The sequence below is a fragment of the Saimiri boliviensis genome, chromosome 2, assembly GCF_048565385.1.
Source record: "Saimiri boliviensis isolate mSaiBol1 chromosome 2, mSaiBol1.pri, whole genome shotgun sequence".
Classification (NCBI taxonomy): domain Eukaryota; kingdom Metazoa; phylum Chordata; class Mammalia; order Primates; family Cebidae; genus Saimiri; species Saimiri boliviensis.
Genome location: NC_133450.1, coordinates 72,128,184 through 72,153,085, shown reverse-complemented (window position 1 = coordinate 72,153,085; position 24,902 = coordinate 72,128,184). Strand labels below are relative to the sequence as shown.

Here is a 24,902-nt window from a genome sequence, read left to right as displayed (position 1 = left end):
GTTTCCCCGCGCGTCTTTCATCTTCGCCAGCTATGATTAACTGTCTTCCCAGGGCCGGAGGTGGGGGCAGAGACTGGATTCGGAAAACCTTAGTTACCGGATCATGTTTGATTTTAGATGGAAATGAAGATACGGAGGCGGCATTCTCCCCGGGTACAGCCTACAGCTTCCCAGGGTAATCCACTCCAATAGAAGTCATTGTTGGGTTTAGCAAATGTTTATCCAAATTGATGCAGCAAACTTACATGTGAACGCAGATAAACAGCGACTCGGAGGGCAAAGGGTTTCAGAACCAGGTGAACCTGTTTAAATGTCACATTTTGTCAAAGGCTAATCCCCGTGTCGTTCCTCATTTCCACCCAAACCATAAAAGTATCTCATGTGTGCTGTAGATATAATTATAGATGGAACCCGCATATTTACACTATGCGTCTGTGTCCCTACCCTTCCGTGCTGTATGTTTTAAGGACACGGGCGATGCGTAGTGGCTATTGGTTTGCCCACATTCCTATGCATAACATCGGCAAATCAGGAAAATAATTGGGTTTTCCTTTGAGAAGAGAGAGAAGGGGGAAAATTCTTCCTGTGATGTTTAAAAATTCAAAATTTCCTCATTTATCTCCATGATAGTTCTAACCACACAGTTGAAAGGTATATTTAGACTGCAGAGATTGTATTTTAGAATGTGGAATTTCAAGTCCTCTCACTTGGGGGACTTGAAAGAATTGTGCACATTTTGAATAGGATTGTCTGCAAGTAAGAGGGAAAAGAACTTACCTTGGCATTATACTAGTGAGATTTTTGGTTTTTGCAAGACATTTTAATGTGTCTGGGTATGTGTGAAGGCATGCATTGAAATACAGAGCCAGTTTATTCACCTTCAATTAAATTCTCCGTCAAATAGACACGGAAGGAAAGGTACATACGATATTTTACAAATAATAAGGCTTGGGAGTCAACTTTCTCAAGTCTTCACACAGTTGGCCAGACCCTAGTATGTCTCTTTCTCAAACACATCCCCAGCGAATGGGTGAGGCTTGGTGATTAAGGTCGTGCTGTTTGTTCATCTCTGCCCTGGCTAATGTGATTGAATTGGAACAATACCTTTGAACTCCTCGGCTCTGATCTGCATACTAATTGATGCCAAGTCCTTGACAATGACCTTAGCCGCCATCCACCCATTCCTGCAAAGGCTGCTCAGCCCTACTCAAAAGTTGCTATCAAAATCCAGCAACAACACAAAAAGTCCCTTTATAAAGAACATCTTTGAGCAGTGTGTTACTCCCTAGCTCCCCCTGCGAGATGCTGTCAGAAATAAAAAGTATTTGTCCAGGACTGGAAAACAGTTTTGGTTAGGAATGCTCGAGCTTCCACAGGGAAACCGTAAAAGCAAAGCAGGAGAAATTCGGCTGTGAAAACTTACCCCTGTTGTGGCAGGTAACATCGTCTCCTAAGATAAAAATCTGTGATGATAGAGTCTTTGCAAGATGTTTCCCCAAATTGTCTTTGAGCTATCAGCCTGCACATACATTTCATTCTTCTAAAAATCAGTGGACAGAATCACATCCTGCCTTTCTTTAAAATTTGAATATTTTGTTCTTTGTGAATTTTGGTGTGTTGATTTTATTTTTTTTAAACATTGCATGAAATTATCATTTTTCTTGATGACTGGCTTTTTAGCACCCCATTAAATTCTACACCCAGGTGCATCCTCAATTCTCGCACCCAGGTCCCGGCCCTCTCAGTATCTCTGATGTAGTCTAAGGAAAGTTCTGAAGCAAGCAATTAGACCAGTGGAGAAAAGTTTTTCCCAAATGCACATATATTTACCTATAAATTTAAGTGGTCACAAAAACAAGTGAAAGTATAGTAATTCATGGGGACTTGAGTATCTCTTTAAAGTAAAAGGTTGCTGACATGTGCGCACACACAATCACATATGCAAAGAAATGAAAAAGAAGCACGTTGTCCGTGACTTTTAAAATTGTACTGTGCAGTAATGAATTAACCAGTAGCTAGAAGGTTTCCATTAGTAAACCAAAGTTATGTTCTTTGTGTAGCCTTGAAAACAACAACAACAAAAAATAAACGTCTCTTCTGGGGAGAAAATTTATCAAAGGAGGCTATTAAAAGCAATGGTAATATCAGTCCTAAAGCAAGCACTTGAACAAAATAAAAACACAAAAACCTTTTCTCGGATATGAAATCATCGATTATATTGGACTGCAGGATTTTCTTGAAATCTGCCTGAGGGATAAATTGGAGGGGGCCACCTCATTTGGCTGTGAACAGGATGTAGCGTATTACTGGAATAACTAATCCACTAAAACCAGGGACCCCTTGCTTACCCATGCCAGCTTTACCTGGGCCCACCTTGCCGACAGCAAAAGAACACAGGTGCAAAACAAAAGGACCACCCGTTTTCTCTGATACCACACTACTACCTGGCATCCAACACTAGTCTTCCTGTGACTGTGACTTAGAGTTCAGACACTGGTCCCTGTCAGCCCAGAGCAGCCACGAGTCACGGCATCATGTCCACTGGCACACACAGCTTCCAGGCTTTTCCTTTCAGTCAGTAGACACTTTTCTAAGAACACGTTGTTCTAAAAAAGAAAGAAAAAAAAACTGTCTGTAATTTGTCATGAATTTCAATTACCAAAAAACTTTTGATTTTTTTCTTCTTTGGAAAAAAAAAAAAAAAAAAGATTGGCATACCTCCAGGTTTTCAGAATGTAGTTAAAGCAGAGAATGACAGAAAGATAAAGATGTGTGTATGGGTGTGTATGTGTATGTGTGTGTGTGTGTGTGTGTGTGTGTGTATGTGTGTATGTGTGTAGGAAGAGCTCCTAATATATGCTGTTCATATAGGTCTAGTTGGGGTTTAAGCCCCAAATAAAGGCTCGTGGCCACTTGGGTGAAAAAGAGCATTTTGTATTTATGTGGAGCGGCTTGTTCTGACAGATTCCACAGCATTTCCCAGAGCCGACATGTCACAAACGTGACTTGTAGCATCCCAGGGCTGCATACACATACCAGGAAGCCGGTGTACCCTCACCAACTCACGGCACATAAAGGGTTTTGGAGAGGAAAGAAAGACTCATTTTGCAATTGGAAACTACAAGGGTGTGTGTGTTTTTTTCTTCTTTCAGATACACAGAATACTTACCAAACGGGAGCAGAACTTTTTTTTTTTTTTTTTTTTTTTTTTTTTTTTTTTTTTTTGAAATGTGCAACTGTGTGAAACTTGTCTGGTTTCAGATTTACACAGAAATTTGGAACCATCTTGTTTTCATCCAAACAAATTCAAACTGAAGAACCTCTTAACTAAGCTGGGAGCATATTTGCACCAAGAAAACTGATGTTCCTAATTCATTAACCCACAAGCATTTGGTACCAGGGGAGCTTACTGAATGTGCATAGCCCGGTGATTCGCGTTTTTGTTCTGTTTTCTTGAGGGCTGACTCTCCACCTGCACTGTCCTAGGTATGAAGTGTGGGATGAAAAAACAAAATCAGCATGCTGTCAGCCTGTTATCTGTTCTCTGGTCTTAAGGAACGATTTCAGGTTTCTGAGACGCTTGGTATATACAGGTGAAGCTGAATACATGTTTACCAAATAAGCAAATACGTAAAATTGGAACACTTTGAAGTTGTAACATTAGACAGCATATAATGAAAATGCCAAACAGAGCGGTCCAGATCATTCCAGCAGGTGTTCAGAGGTCAGAGGAAGCGGAATAGTGAGAATAATCACCCCTTCTGGCACAGCACCAAACAATTTAAAATCAATTTTGCATCGCTTACTATCTCCATCGTCTGTACAGTCCTGAATGCTGGCAATGAGCATGAAAGACACCATCCCTGTCCTCGTGAGGTTTCCATTCCGGCCATCCGTGGGGTGGGAGATAATATACACCATGCCACATGGGGATACACTCTATGAGAGAAAATAAATCATGAAAGGAAATGTAGAGTCCTGTGGAGTCCCAGGGTGGTGTGCTGTGTTAGTGTTATGCACACGGAGGTTAAGAAAGCGCTCATACGGTAGGGGACTTTTCAGTAAGGACAAAAGGAAGCAAGGGAAGAAGCCACGTGTCCCTCTGGGGGAAAAGATAACCAAGTAGAGGGAAAAGCAAGTTCAAAGCCTGGGGCAGAGCCTGCTCGGCGTGTTCTGGAAGAGCACGGGGGACATGTGTTTGGAGCAGAATGATCAAATCATAGGGAGGCAGAGGTGGGGGAGATCACGCAGGAGCTCGAAGGTCATTGCAAGGACTTTGGTTTTTACACCCAGTAAGATGCAAGGGAGCAGAGAGCTTTGAGCACGAGAGTGATGTGATCTGAGGCTAATGATGAAGCTCCCTCCTTGAGGGATTTGAGGAGAGCAAATGCCAAAATGCAGGCTCAACCACCAATTTAAGAATTACACATAAATGTGACCTGCACAGGTCGAACGGGAAGCTGTTTCAGAGACTCTAGGCTTTTTTGTTTTTGTTTTTCTTCAGTTTACAAAAAGAAGATAAAAAAGATGCAATTAAGATTCTTTAGAAAATAGTGTGTTCTCCAGTTTGTCGTTACATTTATATGCAATACGTTCATGTATTTTCTGATCTATGATGATGATTTTTTTAAAAAATACATTGATGCAGTGGAGAAAAGGAACAAGCAAGAGAGCCTCAATGTGCCCACGGTGAGCACCCCTTTACCCTCCTCCTGGTACTCCTGGAAGGCACGGCTTCTCGGAGGGTCCTGCAACAGGGCACAGGTGGAATGAGAGGCTGGCAGTCTCCAGATCTCCAGAGCCCTCGCTGCTCCCCAGAGCCCAGTCCATCATCAGCCTAAAACCAAGTTGGCCAACAGTCCCTGGCTCTGCCTCATATCCTTCCATTGAACTGGAGTGAACTTCAGCTTACTCATCTGTAAAATGGTAGTATTCATGTACATTCTAGCTAGCTCCAGAGCAATGGGGCACCCAGAGGAAATAATTAATATGAAATTGCTTTGGCAGGTAGAAATGTAACAGTATATTTATGTAATCATATCTAATTATATTCTTAGGATTTTTTAAAGCAGGCAAAAGTAAGAAAAGAAAACTAAACATGAGAACTAAACAGCCTATATAATCTGTGCTGATTATATGTATACACATACATATATACATACACACATATATACACACATATACACAAATATTTACAATGCAAATTTAAAAATATATATGTACAAAAGCTTTAAAAGAAAAAAAATCTACTTATAGTTTCACCACCCAGAGAAAACCAAAATTAACTTTTCATTACGTTTGCTTCCAGTTTTTATCTGTTTCAAGTATAAATGTAAATATTTGCATACCTATATGTATTTATGTTATTATTTACATATATACATAAAATAGGACTTGACTATGGCTTTGGTATATAACAGCCAGAGCTGTACGTCATACTGTAACTATAGCCTATAACACAGCATAGCCACACTTCTGCCCTATTACAGGTACATGTATACTACGATAAATTATTTTATGTAATCATAGAACTACATTTACATATATAAACAATATAGATTATATCATTCAATATATTATTATAAAATTAATACCAATTTTTATTTTGTTTAGGTAAATCACATATATTGTTTAAAAGAAAAATCGGCAGTACAAAAGAGAAGTGCCTCCTTTCACTACCTTTTTTCATCAAAAAAGCACTAGCATTTCCCATTCATGAGTGGTAACAAAGTGGGCACACTGTTCTGTACATTCCTTTTTTCTGAGACGGTGTCTCATTTTGTAGCACAGTCTAGAGAGCAATGGCGCGATCTCAGCTCACTACAACCTCCACCTCCCAGGTTCAAGCAATTCTCCTACCTCAGCCCCAGAAGGAGCTGGGATTATAGGCACTTGCGACCATGCCAGGCTAACTTTTGCATTTTTAGTAAAGACAGGTTTTTGCCAGGCTGGCCAGGCTAGCCTTGAACTCCTAACTTCAGGTGTTCTGCCTGCCTCAGCCTTGCAAAGTACTGGGATTACAGGAGTGAGCCCCCTTGCCCAGCCTGTACTTTTCTTTTTTTAATTAAAAATACTTCTTAGAGATCATTTCACGTCAGCAGATACATAGAGCTGCGTCTTTCTTTTTAGGGGCTGCATGGTATTGCATTGTAAGAATATTTGATGTTTTATTTAATCTACAAATGTAAGTTAGATTATTTCCAATTAATCACTATCCTAAACAAAGTCACAAGAAGCACGTTTGTGAATTTGTGTAAGTACCTCAAAAAGCTAAAGTGCTGAAGCGAACCACCAGGTTAAAGAGTGTGAATCACGCCGTTTGACACAAACCCCCAATTCGCCTTGCAAAAAGGACACGCTAACTGACCACTCACAGATACCACATCTACAAAGTCCGTTTCCCATTCCTCCATTGCCATTTACATGTTGCATTTTCCTTATTATGAACAAATCAAGAATCTATTTTAAATAGTAATTCGTTTCCTTTTTGCCAATTGTCTACTAAAGTTCTTTCAGGTTTTTCCATTGGATTGTTTTGCTATATTAATGATTTGCAAGAGCTCTTTATATATGAAAGAAACTAATATGACATATATCACATAGGTTGTGAGACAGGAGTTATACATTTATAGAAAGAAAAATCCATCAATCTACTTTTTGAGCTTCTGGATTTTGCATCACACTTAAAAAGCCTTTCCTATTAATAATTCCAATATTGCTGCTAGAGAAATCACACTGAAGAGCCAGGAGAGCTGTATCAGGAAAGAGGACACTTTTTTTTTTTTTAAACAGAGTCTCACTCTATCACCTAAGCTGGAGTGCAGTGGTGCAATCTCTGCTCATTGCAACTTCCAACTCCCGGGTTCAAGCAATTCTTGTTCCTCAGCTTCCCAAATAGCTGGGACAACAGGTGCACACCACCACACCCCACTAAGTTTTATATTTTTAGTAGAGACAGGGCTTCACCATGTTGGCCAGGCTGGTCTCAACCTCCAGACCTCAAGTGATCTGCCTGCCTTGGCCTCCCAAAGTGCTGGGATTACTGGCGTGAGGCATCGTGCCCAGTCAAGGAAGAGGGTGATTTGTAAAGAAACAAGAGATTTTCAGAGAAGGGAGAGAGGACCAGTTGAGGCTAGTTAACAGGTTGAAGGGTGACGTGGGAGGAGGCTGGAATGGGAGACAGATCAGGGAGAGTAATTTGTGGGAAGAACGAAACTTGCAAATAGTTTTATTTGGTCAAGGAAGGGACTTCAGCTGATGTATACTCTGGAAACAATAACACAGAATGAGGAAGGGATTAGTGAGTGGCGAGAGAGAAAGCAAAGAGATGTGGAGCTCAGGTGACCCATGGCGGCCTCCGTGCAGGTGGTGAGAGGTGGGTGGACTCCTGCACCTGTAGTGGGAACCAAAGGTGGGGAACCTGACACAAACGCAGGTGGACAGAGGTCCCATTTAAGGTAGCAGGAAAAGCTGGAGGTAATGGGCGGCACGGATCACCTGCTCACTTATGGACAGAATCATCTCCAGAGGCTAAGAGAAATGCTCACAGGGGCGCAGGAAGGCAGTTGTCTCTATGAAGGTGAGGCTCAGAAGAGAGCTGCAGAGGTGTTCATCCCTGGAAAAGGTGCTTAATCATCCTCGTCACAGTCTCCTCCTCTGCAAAACGAAAAAAATCACTTACAAGGAGATAATGATGTAAGCCACCAAGCCAAGGACCTTCCACATAGGGGTGCCCCCAGGAGGACCCGATCTCCTCGACTTCACCCTCCTACATAAAATACACGAATGCACGTGGGTTGCTCTGTTACCACAAAAACATGCACATCGTGAACTCCAGGCCCCTGCCAGGCCCTGAGGATTCAGGGTGAGGGAGGCTCAAAGCTTGCCCTCAGGGACCACTGGGTCCAATGGCACAGGACAGTCAAACATGCGATGGGGTAATCGATGGGGAGTAATCAACCCAGAAGAACCGGACATGCAAGCTGTAAGGCCCTGTGTGTCAAGGTGCCAGGAAAGTGGAAAAAGGCAGGACTGTGATCCATTACTGGGGGCAGGGGAGGATAAAGGCACAGATGACAGAAAAGAGGCAATGCTGTTTTTACCTTCATCAACATTTAACCCACCAAGGTTTGCAAAGCATTTTGCCCCCAGTGATTTCTTTCCATCGTCTGAAGGGCCTACAGAAAAGAAAAATCAGTGAGCCTTTCCGGTGTAGAGTCCGGAGACCCACGTGCAGAAACGGCATCTCGAAAGGGGAAGGAAAAGAAAGAAGAGCAGATCATCCGCCTTGGACCTCAGGTAGCTGAAGGAGAGAATGTATTTGCTGTCTGCCACATCTTTGCACCCTTCAATGGCACTTTTGTCCATGTCACTGATCTTTCCGGCAAAGAAACCATCTGCCGTGTGACTGGTTGGGATGAAGGTGAAGGCAGACCGAGATAAACCCTCGCCGTATGCTGCTGTGCTGGCTGCCCAGGATGTGGCCCAGATGGGGCAAGGAGCTGGATATCACTGCCTTACACATCAAACTCCAGGCCACAGGAGGAAATAGGACCAAGACCCCCAGACCTGGAGCCCAGTCGGCCCTCAGAGCCGTTGCCTGCTCGGGTGTGAAGATCGGGCAGATTGAGGACGTCACCCCCATCCCCTCCGACAGCACCCACAGGAAGGGGGGTCGCCGTGGTTGCCATCTGTGAACAGGACTCCTCCAAATGTTTTCTGTTAATAAATTGCCTTCATGTAAAAAAAAAAAAAAAAAAAAAAAAAGAAAGAAAGAAAGAAAGAAAAAAGAAAAATTAATGGTCACTATTCTGCTTTTATAGCTAGGGAAACTGAGGAACAGACAGGTGTGGTAATGTACATCATCCATTCAGACCTCGTTCCAGACACCATCCTGCCACCCAGGAAAGCAACACATGTATAGAAAAAAGTGAGGAGGATCTTGGGAGGTTGAAACCTGAAAGAGAGCACTGGAAATGGCCATGCTGAAAGCCAACAAGACCACACAAAAGCGAGTTTTTCTACCAAATCGCCAAAGGGATTCAGACTCCCCTGACTTTTCTTGACCAGGAGACATCTGGGTTCCTGCCCATGAGGGTAACCATCAGGGCAGGAGCAGTCACACGGGCAGGACCCGCTATCACCGATGAACCACTTAAGGCTCCTCTTACGGCCTAATAAAGTCACTGGAAGAAGAAGACGGTAAAATTAAGCAATAATGACCCTGGCAGAAATCTTTCCCAGACGCATAATGGGATGTTAAAGGCTCTAGCCTTGACCCTCTACTTGGCTATTACGAGGCTGATAAAGACAGATAAACAGATCATTACAGCTTCTATAAAGTTCAGAAGTTAATTTAAAACACTACTGCTCATCAGCTTTAGCCCTACCTCTCCCACTCATAAAAACATAGCAAGGCTTGCATGCAAAATCTTAAAAGATATTTCTGTCTTTTTTTTTTAACATGTTGAGAATGTAGGTTATCATTAGGAACAGTGAAACTAAAGAAGTTGAGGCTGGTTTTGTCTCCAAGGATCCCTGACCCATTGGCTCTGCAAGAAAGACCATTCCCTCACCTCCACCCCAAAGCCCCCACCCGCCACTTATCTGTCATCTTCCCCAACTTAGGCTCTTGTGGCGAAATCGCTCCTTGATGTAATTCCTGATTGAAGTAGTGATGGCTTCCTTCTCTGCATGAGTGTGTGTGTGTGTTTATACGTGCTGTTTGGTTGCGTGTAATTGTGTGTGTTTGCTTGGATGAGAGTGTTTTACGTGTATTTATGTCTTCGTATGAATGTGCTTATACGTGTTTGTGTGGGTTTGTGTGTCTTTGTGTGTGTGAATGTGTGCACAATTGTGTATCAGTGGGAGATGGGTGTTGAAAAGAGGGGACCAAATGCAGAAGAGAGGTAAGTGCTGAGAAATTAAAAATCAGAGACTCTTCAAGGCTGATCTGGGGCCTCGGAACCCCAGCAAGCAAGCCAGGATGTCCAGCCATTTTTTTTCCAGTAAATAACTATTGTATATTTGTTGCACACACTGGTACTACAAAATGGGCTTGTGTTCTCTTTGGAAGAGGAGAGAACAAAAATGCAAAGATATGAACGAACAAGGTCATCTGAGTTTTTAGTAGGTGCAAAGAGGGAAATGATACAGCATGATCTGGCTGAGAGCGGTTGGATAGTTAGGACAAATTTAGATCTAGTCAAGGGAGCAGTGGCATTGGAGGTAACACTCCAGCGACAAGAGAGACCCTGGCAAGTACAGATCAGAGGTCAGAGTCCCAGGCTGGGAGCAGCACCTGGCCTTAAGGTGAGCACAAGCTTGAAATGTTTATCAAGTTTTATAACTCCTCTTGTTCCTTTCACCTTACCTTCCCCAGCCTTGAAAAATTATTTGCCTATGTCGTTTTTATTAATAATGAGTCTGATCTCTTCTGTACTATGGAGAATAAAAAAATTCCATGACCAAATGTGTTTCATGTGGTACAGGGGAGCCAACGACAATTCTGGAGCCAACCTAGGTCAGTATGGCAATCCAGGAAACTCATCTCTCATACCTTGCTTGGAGAATAGCCCAGTACTAGGGCTGCTGTCAGGATTCTTCACAGACCTATTCAATTATATTCCTGCCTTACATTGCAGAAGTTCTGGGTTCATTTCAGGCTTTTCTCTCCTGCCTGGCAGAAACTGAACAATCAGCAGTCAGACAGAGAAAGAGGAACTAAGACAAATTAAGAGAAAAGTAATCGCAGGGTACGAATGAAGGCACCTTTGACTGACAGAATGGTGTACCCCGCTGAGCTAGTGCGTGGAGAGTCAACCCCATGTCCCTCAAGAGGTGACATAGCGTTTGTGGAGGAGGCTGCCACCTCCACATCTTACTGGCTGATATGCCTCGGCAGAGACACTTTGGAGCACGCCCTGCCTCACCCTTCGGGGGCTCCTAGAAATACCTGGCACTGGAGTCAGCTTCCCACAGGTGTGGGCAAACCACAGCCAATCAGGAAATGGCAGGATGCTAACTCCTCTGGGTGCAAGGAAGCTCTGGGCACAGTGGTCCCAGGATCTTCCCAGAGGCTCCCAGGCCGGACAAGACTCTCCCAAGAAAAATGTGGAGTAAATAGAAACTTTAAGGGCCTCTCAGAAGACAAGGAGTTTGTTGACAACTTGAGAAACTCTGAAATTGTAGGCAAACATTGATGTTCATAGGCATGGATCCTAGGAGTGAATCTAGAGTTTTCAACAGGTTCTCTGGGATCTCCACAATACAAAGAACATCTGTAGACATTGTTCTCTTTGCTAATCAAGACCCACTCCCCTCAACCTCCCCTACCAGAGACTATTCTTCTTCTTTCAAGGCAAAGACCCCTTGTGTCTCTCCATGAAACAATTCCTGACCATCCCACCCTTCTGTCTTTGAGTTTACCCAGGACAGAGCTCTGTGGTGTCCACTGCTCTGTATGGTAATTGATTATTTCAAAGACCATCTTCCTCCTCAGAATGTAATCCCTCAGAGACTCCCTCCCACAATATTTTATTTGCAATTCCATCCCTAGGGTCTGCTACACTGCCCTATGCTTACTATGTGTTCAATAAGTATTTCTGTGAATAAATGAATTCAATCCTGCTTCATAACACCGTTTGCATGTACCACCCTGGACCTGCCTGTCCTCATCCAAAGACATCAGAATAAACACTCATATGTGGCCTCCTTGACTTTGAAGAGCAGCCAATGCCCTCACTGTCTCTGGATGGGGTATCTTTGTGGCATCTCCCTGGACCACATCAGGGCTTCTTCAGCACAAAGGACCCTTACGCAAATCAGGCAGAAGGTGTGGCACATATGCTCCCTGAAACTTAAATTCCTACCTCCAATTGTGAATTAGAATTGGATTATTGAGGAGGTGGAAGGAGGTGTCTTCTAAGTGAATTGTGCTGGTGTTAACTGAATCTTGTTCTAGCAAAATGCGCTTTACATGTTTCAGGGGAGGGACCTGGTGGGAGATGATTGGATCATGGGGGCAGTTCTCACGGTAGTGAGTGTGTTCTCATGAGACCTGATGGTTTTAAAGTGTTTGGCAGTCCTCCCCCACCTCTCTCTCTCTCTTCTGCTGCTGTGTAAGATGTGCCTTGCTTCCCCTTCATCTTCCACCGTGATTGTAAGTTTCCTGAGGCCTCTTCAGCTACATGGAACTGTGAGTCAATTAAACTTGTTTCCTTTATACATTACCCAGTCTCAGGTTTTTCTTTATGGCAGTGTGAAAGCAGACTAATACAGACACCAACATTCAGACCATAGCATCTCAATTACTTTTTTATTGCTATGCAATAAATTATCACAAACTTACCAGCTTAAAACAATACAAATTAATTAATTACTCACAGTTTCCCTCAGTGATCAGTCTGCCACCAGCTTGATGGGTCATTTTCTTGGTCTTGACAAACTAAAACCAAGGTGCAGTTGTCAGCCAGAGCTGTGATTTCATCTAAGGCTCAGATTTCTCTTCCAAGCTCATTGGTTGTTGACAGAATTCAGTTCCTTGTGGTTGTGGGGTTCTGCTCATCTCCTTGTCCCCTGCTCTCATCCATAGATCCATCACAAAAAAGCAAGAAGATTCCTCCAGGCCAGCAGGATAATCTCTGCTTTTAAAAGCCTACTGGAGCTGGGCGCAGTGGCTCACGCCTGTAATCCCAGCACTTTGGGAGGCTGAGGCAGGTGGATCATGAGGTCAAGAGATCGAGACCATCCTGGTCAACAAGGTGAAACCCTGTCTCTACTAAAAATACAAAAATTAGTTGGGCATGGTGGCACACACCTGCAATCTCAGCTACTCGGGAGGCTGAGGCAGGAGAATTGCTTGAACCCAGGAGGCAGATGTTGCAGTGAGCTGAGATCAAGCCATTGCACTCCAGCCTGGGTAACAAGAGCAAAACTCCGTCTCAAAAAAAAAAAAAAAGCCCACTGGATCATGTAAGGCCCATCTAGGACCATTTCCTTTTTGATTAACCATAAGTCAACTGATTGAGAACATTAATTACACCTTTAAAATTCCTTCATCTAGGAGTGTAACCTCCTCAGTGAAGCAGCATGAATTATATTCACAGGCTCTGTCCCATTCAAGAGGAAGAGAGTTTATAGGGTGTGTATGTATGCCAGGAGGACAGGAATCCTGCGATACATCTTAGAATTCTGCCTTTCATAATCCTCAGTATCTAAAGACAGGCAGAACCTTGCTTTCATCTAGTAACTGTTGTTTGTGAGAGTTTTATGTTGGTGGTTAAAATGTACTTCCATCTTCAAATGTGAATGATTTTTTTTCCTCATCTTCTCCAAAGGGAGTTTGATCACATGAATTTCTAGGCTGTGGGAATTTCCTGCCTGTCCCCAGAGATTAAACTCTAACCACAATAGAACTTTGCAGGAGTTCAGAGAAAAAGGTCAACAGGCAGAGAGAACATGGAACACCTGAGAAAAAGGTGTCAGAAAAATGTGGGTCCTGGAGCTCAGAAAGCCACATCCCACAAGGCCCCTGCATTCGAGTGCCCTGGGTTTGGCCATTCCCAGCCCCAACAGTGTGTCCACTGCATTTGGTGGGATCAAAGTGAGCAGATACAGGATATATCTGGTTTTGGAATCGGAGACAATCCCATCTCCTGGGCTTACAACATTCAAGTTACACCCAATTACATTAGACATACACACACACGCAAAGGATGGGTCCCTGACATTTCTATAACGCGTACTGAACTGTGTGTGTGTGCTCTGGAGTTGGGCATCCACGGTTTCATCTTGTCTCCACAACTTATTGATCTTGGGAGAGTCATCTAACTTCTCTGCACTTCAGTTTCCTTACCCATGAAGTAACAATAGCAATAGTAGAAATAATAATAATAGCAACAACAATAATGCCTGTTACATACATAGAGTTGTAAAGATTAAATGAAATAATAGATGCAGTAAGACTAGAGCAATTGTCGGCTTGTACAGAGACCTTGATCAATGGCAAAAGTCAGATTTGTATCACTCTCCCTCCCTCCCTGTCTCCCTCCTTCTTTCCCTCTTTTCTTCCTTCCTTCCTTTCTTTTTCTTTCTTCCTTCCTTTCTTTCTTTCTTTCTTTTCTTTCTTTCCTCTTTTGTTGATCACATTGTCACACCATACTAGACACAGTGGGAAAAAGTAAACCTTGACATAATCCCTACCCTCAGAGAGATAAAGTTCAGTGATGGAGACAACAAAAAGAAATACTTCAGGGTAATGCATTGCATTTTATTTCTTTTCCTCAGGAGAAAGAGGAAAAAACTTAAAGGATTAGAAAAATTTGACCAGGCACGGTGGCTCACGCCTGCAATCCCAGAACTTTGGAAGGCCAAGGCGGGTGGACCACGAGGTCAGGAATTTGAGACCAGCCTGGCCAGCATGGGAAACCCTGTCTCTACTAAAAATACAAAAATTTAGCCAAGCATGGTGGTACACACCTGTCATCCCAGCTACTTGGGAGGCTGAGGCAGGAAAATCGCTTGAACCAGAGAGACAGAGATTGCAGTGAGCCAAGATCATGCCACCGTGCTCCAGCCTGGGTGACAGGAGACTCTGTCTCAAAAAAAAGAACAAAATAAAAGAAAACTTCAAGGAGAGTAAATGAGCAAGGATGAATATTGGGAATGGAAGAGAAGTCAACACTAAGGAAAGCACTGAGTCTGTATTTGCATCTCACAAAATGCTGTTTTTGCCCCTGGCTTTCATTTTGAATGAAATCCTGCCACAGGAAATGTACCTCTGGCCTCTGAAACACAAGAGATGGGTCACCTTTGAGCTATGGAGGTCACCGAGGAGGATGTCCCGCAGAAAACAAGGGGGACGAGCTTCCACAGCTTAAGGGCTGTTTCCGGAACCTCTTTGTTTATTACCAGCGGTACATAAACTCGAAATATTAATGCAGGTTCAATTCAGATGCAAATGGCTCTGTCCAAGGCGTAAATGCAAAAGAAAGACCAGGGTGACAGCAGGGACATCATTCCTTTCTGCACCATTTCGGTGTTCCCCAAATCACAGCAATATGAGTTTGGGGAGTGAGCTATCGCCTTCCGATTTGAGTAACGAGGGACAGTCCCCCATACGTTTTCCCTGTAGGCTGGATGGCAAATCCAATTAGTTATCTCTGAGGACAACTGTAAATACTATCAGGACATAAAATATTGCGGGCATTTGTAAAGAAAATACAGTCATCTAAATATTGATGGTTTTCAAGTGAGAATTGGAATTTTAGAGCAGCCGCTTACGGCATTATTCGCTCAGTCTTTTAGTTCAGAGATACGTGGTCAAGGATCCAGTAGATTTGGTTTTGTTCATCCATTCCTGCATCCATTCATGAGATAAACAGGACCAGAAACCACCTCACCAGGTCCTGCATATGGGGCTGGAAATTCAAAGATAAATAAGACATAGCTGCCATAATGAAAGACTGCATTCTATCATGTGGATCAGACACGTACACTGGCAACTGTAATTTTCATTTTAACAGTGATCATTGTTAGGGTAGGTAAGCCCGGGGTTCTGAGGAGGATCCGGCCTGTGCCACCAATCTAGTTAGGTGTATCAGGGAAGGCTGCCTGTAGGAGATGCCATCTAGGAAAAACATTGTGCTCATTTGTTTCTGCATCCCTGGCATCTGGCACAGGCCTGGCGCCAGGCATGTATGCTCAACATATGATCATGTATAGGGTCAGGATTGCTTAGAGGATTTAAAGTAACTCTTTGCAATGGCTGTGAACTCAAATACTTCATTCAAGGCCCAAACTGGCTTCTTAAATAAGAAAAAAAAAAAAAAAAAAAAAAAAAACGGGTACAAGACATCAGGGACCAGGGCCTGTGGTTGCATGCAAACTGCCTGCTCCATGTAACAGGGCCAGTCTTTCCACGTTCAAATGCAGGCTCTGGGTGTCCACAGTCTTCAGTGAATTCAGTAGAAGTTCAAACTCCAGGTTTGTCTTGTGAAATCTCTAAGTCTGTATATGTCAGCACCCTATTCAAGCATTTAAACATCCTATGGGGGCTCACCAATACATATCTGTGGTGCCTTTGTGGCTCGTGGGCTGACAAATTGCGACTTATAAACTTATTGAGTCCTAGGGACCTTAATGGAAGTTTTGTTTACGTTACTGCATTCAATATTCCATAAAGGTTAAGTGCAGAGATTGGCTCTGGGCGCACAGAGGTTAACAAACACATTCCCGCTCCTCCACAGCTTTCTACACAGCTTTACTGAATAAAAAATAAATGGGGCCGCGTGCAGTGGCTCATACTTGTAATCCCAGCTCTTTGGGAGGCTGAGGCAGGAGGATTGCTTGAGCCCAGGTGTTTGAAACCAGCCTGGTGACATAGCAAGACCTTATCTCTATGAAAAATAAAATAAATATTAAGCAAGTATTGTGGCATGTACCTGTGGTCTCACCTACTCAGGGGGCTGAGGTGAGAGGACGCCAGAGGTCGAGGCTGCAGTGAGCTGAGATGGCATTACTGCAGTCCAGCCTGGGTGACAGAGTGAGACCCTGCCTCAAAAAAAAAAAAAAAGAAAGAAAGAAAAAGGATGAATGGATGAATGAGACAGTAGAGCCCAGGAAGGGATTTTAGGCAGAGGAAATACCATATGTGAAAACTACACCAAGGGACAAAACACGAATATTCAGGAAATGAATATTCTCTGAGGAAAAGCAGGTCCTTTGTTGGAAAGAAGTGGTCCGCAAGTCAGAAAGGGAAAGGGACCGTGCTGTGAGCCAGGCCAGGGCCTGTGATCTTTATTCTGCAATTGCTTTGTGAGAACTCAGGCAAAACTCGATGGTTCTGTGACTCCATTTCCCTATCTGTGAAATGGGGACAACGGGACTTCCTACCTCCTGAGGGTGGTTGTGAGATTCCCACGGGTGAGGACACTGAGAACGGGACCTGACACCAGCCAGGTGCTCAGTACTACTCGGTTGTCCTCAGGATGACTCGGGGCACCTACCCACCTCTGTCTCAGAGCATGCTGGGAGCAGAGTCCCTACCACACCAGCTCATCCTCAGACTCAGAAAGTAGCCAGTCAGGTGACAACATGCCAGTGGCAGAGAATGTCTCCTGGTGGGAGATGCTGGGTTATTTGCGAATGTCTCCTTCCTCCCTCTGTGTGACTAGGGAGCAGCTGATAGAACCTGAGGCTGTTCTGCTTGCTGGCACTCTTGCTGGGGCCATGAGCCTGAGGACTAGGGGCAGAGGAGGCGGGATAATCCCCTTCCTGCTGGAATCACACTGGGACATTTTGGTGTGTAATTTGGGTATTTGAATTCATGCATCACAGGTGTCTGCGAATCCCAAGTGCTGAGCCTTGGAGAGAGGAAACCTGGTCTTCCTAATAAACACCTACAGAGAAGCAGTGGAGAGTTAGCAATGCCTCAGCTTCCCAACAGTACCAGGCTCTGCTTGCCTGAGGGCCCCTGCTAAACACGCCCCATCCTCAGGCCAGTGCTAAAGGGCAGCTGTGATGTTCTCATTGTCCAGAGGAGGAGACAGAGGTTCTGAAAGTTCAGCGATGTGCCTGATGCTGTCCAGCAAATAGGTGGTTGAGCCTGACTCTAAAGCACCTCTTGTTGCCTTTCTCACTATGGCTGTGAGGAGCAGGGTCCTGGTGCCACCTCCAGTGGAACTGCCCTATGAAGGGCTTAGGGGAGAAAGTGCTCCGATTTAGTGTAGAGCTAGGTGGAGAAATACAGTTCCAGAAGACACAGCAGACGCAGCCGTTTCCGACACAGAGGGGCGCATCACTGCAGGCAAAAAGCACCTTCACCTCATTGCAGGCAAAAAGCACCTTCACCTCGTAAGGCAACTGCCTGTACTCCCTCCTCCCCATCAATAAATAAATAAATAAACCAAGAACAAGGGGGGAAAAAGTTTCTGACTTTCCGTAACCTTTTCTTAGAGTTCAGGTTATTTCTTTAATGCATTTGTCTGCTTTAAAATTGTCTCCTTAGCCTCTCAAGGGAAACCAATATAATACACCATCACATTTCTCACCGGAGAAAAAAGAACACTTACTCTTAATAGGTGGCAATTTTGCCAGATGTTATTGACATGGTAAGTGCGAAATTTCCGTGATACTCAATGCAGAGTGCAGCAGATTAAAGAACAATGAGGCACAGTGCAAAATGAAGTTTCAAAAGCTGCAGTGTCAAAGTCAGGGAAGGTGTGAAAAAATTACATCCTTGCAACACTATTAAGAGCAAGTTTACTAATTACTCTATCCGGCACAAATTTCAAAGTAAATTCCCCAAGAGTAGGGAAAGTTTTACAAGTGTTATTTTTTCCCCTGCTTGTCAGCATTTTTTTTTTTCTTGGCAGCAGAGAGAAAGAATGGAGGGTCTATGCTGGGTCAAGGATTCCTTTCCCTCTGGTGTTGAAGGACAGGAACTGGTAGGCCAACTTCAGAAAAGCAGAGTTGATGCTCCTTGACCGGCCTCCTGGACCTCCTTTAACTGATAGCAAAGGTTCGTCCAGTGCCAACGAAACAACAGACTAGACTTTGTGCTGGGGCAGAGCAGGCACTAAATCCAAACAGCACACCTGTGAAGCACGGTTCCTTCCTACTAACCTCCCAAAACTGATTTGGAGAGGAGAAAACGGATGCTTAATGAGGAACATTACCTAGCCAGTAAATCTCAGACTGGGATCTTAAAGGTAGGTCCTGTTGCCCAAATCTCATCTGCTGCTCTTTTTTATCTAATGCATCAGCGGATTTTAAATTGCTTTTAAAGCAGCAAAATACCTTTTCCAAATGAAACATTAAACACATATCCAAAATATGAAACCGATAAAAGCCAAAATAGTCCACTTGGAGACAGAACATTAAGATTGTCGGAGGCACCAAAGTCTCCCTTGCTCTGTTCTTCTCTCTTCTATGCCGGTGCTTGAGTGGCCTCTACTGATGATCCACCTGTGAAAGCATGGGCATGTGTGAATGTGTATGCACACACGCACGGGCTCACACACACATACCTGTGAGGGGAAAGGGCCCATAGGATTTAATCAAAGAGGCTATAATTCTTCCCCTAATTAAAAAAAAAACAAAACAAAACTCCAGTACATACATTATGCCAACCCTGCTACGGAAGTTCCCTGCAAACAAGGGGAACTCGTCTGTCAAATGCATTTAATTCATTTATATCCTGACCTTAATAAAAAACACAATATGGACCAGGTGCGGTGGCTCACTCCTGTAATTCCAGCACTTTGGGAGGCCGAGGCAGGTGGATCATGAGGTCAGGAATTTAAGACCAGCCTGACCATGGTAAAACCCTGTCTCTACTAAAAATACAATATGGGCCAGGTGCGGTGTATTTTTAGTAGTCCCAGCTACTCAGGAGGCTGAGGCAGAAGAATTGCTTGAACCAGGGAGGCAGAGGTTGCCGTGAGCCAAGATTATGCCGTTGCACTCTAGCCTGGGCAACATAGTGAGACTCCATCTCAAAAAAAAAAAAAAAAAAAAAAAAAAGCACAATATGGTTCTTGGGACCATATAGTCAGTACCAACTAATTGTTTTAATTAAACTTTTTCTTTGAAGATTAGGATGAAGTTGTGAGGAGTAATACAAAGAGACCCAGGACCCAGCGTGCCCTTCCCTAGGGCAGTGTCTTGCATAACTCTGACATCATAACACACCCAGGAAGCAGACATTCACACAACCCGCTGACCATATTCAGATTTCCTCCATTTTACTCATTTGTGTGTAAGTGTGTGTGGCTAACTTTTTTTTTTTTTTAATGAAATGCTCCTCAAACCAGCAAATGCTGGTATAAAACGACTCTCATCCCTAGGGAAAAACCAAGAAAACAGGTGGAATGACCCATTTTGTTCTGAACACAGCAGATCTAAAAGGAGCCTTGACCCAGAGTAAACTGACTCCAGACTCAAGCGTGTCCAAAGCCAGGGCGCATCCGTGGGGGGCAGCTTCAAGCCTCAGCCTGGGGATGGCCTCCGCTCAGACCGAAGCAGCTCGGAGAGAGCCCATCCCTTAATCACAGAGAACTCAGATCCCGGCTGGCTTCATAGAGGAGAATGAGTGCCCTTGAGTGTTGCTGGGAGGCAAACAGTGAGGAAGCGCTGACCGAGTTGGCAAGAGATGCAGTAGCCTGTATTTATCAAGCTGTGGCTCTAAAACTTTTTTTTTATTTTTAAACTATAATTCCAGAGGCTTCACTCAGTCAGGTGGCAAGAACAGAAGAACAGAAATGCAAGTTATTTTTGGTGGTGGTGCCTTCTGGGGAAATTCTTCAGGTGGCATCTCTGTACCAAAATCCCACTAGCTTAGTCCGACTCCCCTAAGCCAGTCTCAGCCTTTCCAGCACACAGACCCATGGACCTCCAGCTGTAGAATCTACTCACTGCTGATGGGACATTCAATCATCGGCTCCAACACCTTCATTTCACAAGTGGGGAGACTGAGGTCCAAGAACAGATGGGGAAGTAAGCTGACACCACATGAATGTTGCTCAAAGATAGGCAAGGTCTCTGTCTAGAGGCTCAGAGATCTGCACGCGGGAAACAGAAATTCAGATCTTCATCATTCTCAGCAAACTGACACAAGAACAGAAAGCCAAACACCGCATGTTCTCACGCATAGGTGGGTGTTGAACGATGAGAACACGTGGACTCAGGGAGAGGAGCATCACACACTGGGTGGGGGGGTAGGGGAGAGACAGTGGGGGGAGGGATAACACGGGGAGAAATGCCAGATATAGTATGCACCTAAAGTAAAATAAATAAATTAAAAAAAAAAGAAATTCAGATCTTTAGATAAAATTTTGTGTTTATATTTCAAAAGGGCTCTTGACCCAGCAAAGGTTAAAAAAAATAGTTACTGCATGTAATTTAATAATACCATATCTAGGGACCTGAAGATGCCTCCAACTTATTAGAAGCATGGCCAACTCCACAGGAAGCTTTTTCTCTCCCCCCAAAATCCTAACGCAGGCAGCAGCCAAATCCAAGCCAAGTCTCACGTCATCCAGGCTAGTATTCAGTGGTGCAGTCATAGCTCACTGCAGCCTTGAACTCCTGAGCTCAGGCAATCCTCCTGCCTCAACCTTTCCAGTAGCTAGGACTACGGGTAGGAGCCACCATGCTCAGTTAATTTTTACATTTTTTTCTATAATTTTTCATTTTTGGTAGGACGAGATCATTCTATGTTATCCAGGTTGGTCTCAAACTTCTGGTCTCAAGCAGTCCTCCTGCCTCGGCCTCCCAAAGTGCTGGGATTATAGGTGTGAGCCACTGGACTCGTATAATTTTATGTTATATCACTAGATGTAATCAAAACTCCTCTCGGTTTAATGGTAAAACACAAGTTTTCCAGTCTTGGCAAAAAAAAAAAAAATCTGCATTATTTTATCTTTGTTTGTAGTCTGACTTTGAGAGTGGTAAGAACCATTCACACTGGGGAGGGTCCCACCTGTAGCAATTCTCTAACTCTGCGCACGCCAGCTGCTGCTTTGCCTGCAGAGACCAAGGTGTTTAGCTGGGAACGTCTCCTTGCCTTACTCTAGCCTCTCTCTTTTAAAGTCTATGCATCATGTTTTGTATTCATCCACTTCTGTATTTCATCATCATAACTGGGCTTAATGCCATCAATTCATTTTTCAACCAAAAATATTATTACTTCAAGTTTCCAACTCTGCTGAGATGTTGAGGACTTGGCCTCTGCCCCAGAGATGAGGACCAGAGAGAGAGGAGATGGAAACCCCAGCACCTCTCCTGGAAAACGAACAAGATCAAATTTGCGTGGGAAATGTTTGGGACATCAGCTGTGAAAGATTCTTTTCTCTGAATCAGATTTGTTCTTAAGAAATTCCAACTGCCATGAACAGCCAAGAGTCAATGGCTCAGCTGTACCCAGGAGACGGGCCAAGAATTGCAAGCTAAAGAAGCTGGACACTCTTTTTCCTTGTGGGAATCTCTGCCTGGCCTCCTTCAGAACATCTCAGTATTGCACATGAAAAGCCAGTCTTAGAAGAGAATTTTGTTGTCCTAAGCCCCAAGCAGTTCCCATCAGGGTGAACTGTTATAGTGTCACGAACTTGCTTCAAGAGCACCTTCTGTTATGCGTCCCAGATAGCCAAAATCAACTACTTTGACCTAAAGCCTACACCTTGCCTTCAAGTCAACAAATCCAGCAAGGCTGTATTGTGTACCACACTGTCCCTGACGTTCTTGTAGATATGGGTACCACGGCAGACAGACAGTCACGATCCCACATTCGTGGAGTTGAGAGCAAAGCAGAGAAGCGACATGGAAAAATAACCACCCAAGCGTGTTTTGAGTGAGGCTTCGCTGCGTTTTTCCTCCTTTTGTTGAGCCAACACATATTTTTAGAGCACCTCCTATATTCAGAGAATTTGGAAATTCTGGTGTTGAATGAAACCCCTGTTCCGGTATAGGCAGACTTGTTCACTAGAACACCATATTGTGGGAACTGGCTGGTGGTGTTGGAGTTAAGTTTGAATCCACCTGAGTGACTAGATCCAGACCCAGATGAAAAGTAGGCCTGGTTGATCCTACCTCAGGTGAATCCCTAAAGCTCCTTAGGTATCAGTTTCCTCTACTGGAATGCAGAGATTCACAGCTCATCCCACCTAACTGTTGTGAAGGTCACAAGACCCAGGCTAACCAGAGGTTCCCTAAAGATGTGATAAAGACAGAACAGCTTGACATGACATTGTGGATTTGTTACACTTAGCAACCTGGGAATTAGGGTGACCAATGCTTCCTGGTTTGCCTGGAACCTTCCTGGTTTTAACACTGGAAGTCCCACATCCCGGGACTCTGTCCTAGGTGAACCAGGACGGCTGGTCACCCTGCTGGGGTCAAGTGAGGCTGCTTTGTTATGTCTCCGAAGTTCTCTCCCCTCTTGACCTCTAACTCAGTGGCTTTCAGAGGAGCTGTGCTGGAGGATCTTGAGAAATGGAAGAACTTGTTAAAATGCTGGTTCCTACTCAGAATCCCACAGATGTGGGGCCGGGGGTCCAGAGCCGTGTCCTGAGCATCGATGCTTCTGCCCCACCACTCCATGTAGAATCTGCCCTTGAGGAAATTCTTGAAGAATCTGCCCTTGAAGGTTGCATTTCGGAAGGGCCTGTCTGCAGCAACCGTTGTCATGTTTAAAGCCTGCTGCAATAGCCCTCTTCCACATCCCATTTTACAAAGGAAATCGGGAGCGCAGTGCAGCGGCTTGTTTGAAGGAAGCAGGAGGGAAGAGGAGAGGAACCCCGGAGAGACAGAATTACGGTTGTTCTCTGCACTCACTTTTGAACCTGACTTTTTTCTTTTTTTTTTTCTTTTTCTTTCTTTCTTTTTTTTTCTTTTTCTTTCTTTCTTTCTTTTTTTTTTTTTTTTTTTTTTTTTGATAAATTTTCCAAGTAGCTAATGAAATCTTGGGCTGGTTTAGAGCCAAAATGGAGAGAGGGATCAGGACGAAGGTGGTCAAAGGTGTCCCTATGAAGACTCCATGGGCGCAGACTGCAGCCTTGGGCCTCCTCCCGCGGGGATGCCCTCTCCCCTCGGGCGGCTTTAGCTTTCTCTGAACTCTGGCCGCTGCCTGCCCTGCCACCCCTCCAGGCCCGGTGGTGTAGCAGCCCCCACCGTTGCTAGCCATCTCTTCCATGGTGAACTGTCCCCTCACTGACTCTCCCAACTTCCTTCTGGACATGCTACTGTTTCCTCCCGATCTGGGAGACTGTGCAGAAGCAGTGCTATTGGAAAAAGTGGACAGAAAAGAAATAGCATCAACGTCACACCTTGTGGGTGCCCTCTTTGCGGGCTTAAAACTGCGTGTAGGAAGAGTTTGCAGTACCTTAGACGGAATGCATGGTGTATATACTGCACATCTTCACATGCCTTAGGCAGCTCAAACAACAAATTACAACATACAGAAGATTAGGCTAAAATATGACATGCATGGTGGGTCTTTACAGAGGGGCCTCTTTCTTTCTTCTACTTTTCAATTATTTTTAAATTGTCAACTTTGAGTATCTACAGATTTTGAAGTACAAGAAAAAATGCAAAATTTACATGAAAATATTCTTCTAAGGAGGGTTTTCTTAAGGTCAATGAAACTAAAAATAATACAACTTAGGAATGTCTGCAAAGGTTGCCTAATCAGGTGGGAGCAGAAATTATCCTAGAAGCAAGGTGTCTGGACTCAATGAGGGTTTCCTCTACCCAACCATGGTGCAGGTGCTCTTTCATCTCGTATCCCCAGGTTGCTAAATCTTATCCCTAAAACCTTTTATAAAAGTTTCTCCTGTCTTTTGGAATGCCTCAACTGAATGTATCGCCCATGTACTGTCTACCTTGTTACTTTTTATTCACCCAGCAAGTTCGACTTCACTTGCACTGCACACTACTTAAAAGTTCTTTTGATATCTTAAATTTCCCATCATGCCACAATTCATCGTCTGACTGGTACTGCTTAAAGTTTAACTTGGACAGCTTGGGTGGGACTCTGCAGGCTCCTGCTGGCACAGGAGTGGGTGGGACATTCATAGGAGAAGGTGAGCTGAGGCTGAGCTTCGGGGAGCTTGCCCGGGTCAAGAAGACTTTGGAAAACAGGAAGGGAAGCAAATCTGATGGCTGACATCTTCACAGTCGTGTGGCGCAGGGGAACTGGGGAGAAGAAAGAGGCCAGGAATAGAAAGAGAGACTCGGAGATGAGTCAGAGAGTGAAAAGGGATGGCAGAGGGCGGACGACACCCACACAATGACAAATCCCCAGACTTTTCAGGTGAAGAATGTCAACCACGTGTTGACATACTCCCATTCCCCAAAATAAAAGCTGCCCAGGTAATTTGCAGCATTAATGTAGAATTTTGCATTTC

General features: G+C 44.1%; 1 pseudogene; it reads left to right on the top strand.

The window, feature by feature from the left end:
- The first annotated feature begins 7,347 nt into the window (after positions 1 to 7,347).
- On the top strand, positions 7,348 to 8,788 carry LOC104651557 (small ribosomal subunit protein uS11-like; annotated as a pseudogene).
- Positions 8,789 to 24,902: the final 16,114 nt, after the last annotated feature.